The sequence below is a fragment of the Penaeus monodon genome, chromosome 19 (genome assembly GCF_015228065.2).
Source record: "Penaeus monodon isolate SGIC_2016 chromosome 19, NSTDA_Pmon_1, whole genome shotgun sequence".
NCBI lineage: Eukaryota > Metazoa > Arthropoda > Malacostraca > Decapoda > Penaeidae > Penaeus > Penaeus monodon.
In genome coordinates, this window is record NC_051404.1 from 39080093 (window position 1) to 39080993 (window position 901).

Genomic DNA, 901 nt, shown 5'->3' on the forward strand with positions numbered 1-901 from the left:
ATCATGAATATGATTGATATCCATTGCAAGATCGATCACTATCAATGTGCTGTGCGCATCTCCTCCTAGGTAGCCTCTCGATGGGAGTATAATCACCAGATGAGTTACATGTCAGCTAGTCTCATGTAGTCATTTGACATGCCGGGAGACCAATGAAATTATGTGCATGCTTCCAAACATCTTGTTTATTTTTGTTTGCTTTATGGACCTAGTACTGAGAACGGAAATGACAATGAATATAATAGGATAGTGGTATATTACAGACATCTGGAGGAAAGTGGCAATGACTGGAAATCAAACGAGGGTTAATATAAAAGATAAAGTCGTTCATTAGCAGACTATACAGGAAATTTGGTTGTGTAAAGGAAAAATACCATGAACTCGTTCAAGATTATAGAATTTCATCTAAAGAGGACATTTCCTCTCAAGAATTTAAACAAAATACCATGAGCAAAATCATGGTTTTTGATTAAGAAGTAAAGTTCTTCGGTCTAACATGCGACCCAAAGCTTAAATGGGTATCTTATGTCAGACTCAAAATTGAAAGCAAGGTCTGTAGGGAGAAGACATCTAAATAATTTGCAAAGCTTTAATTCATGGCAAAACAGATTATGGATGAATCACATTGTTATGAAACAAGCCTTTCTCTGTACGGCACAATAAATATTACTCATCGAGAATTATTATCATTATTTTTTTTAACAAGGCTGATTTATGGGTTAGTGTAGTTCTGAAGGTAATATTCCTAAAGGGATACTAGAAAACATTAATGGTCGTCCATATTATGGAAAGGTGTGCAGAATTCTGGAACCACTCATGTACAGTCAAGCACTGTCAGTACTGTCCTGTAGCAGGTGTTTTCCACACCTAATAACACTGCACTATGTGAGACTGCCAAGAA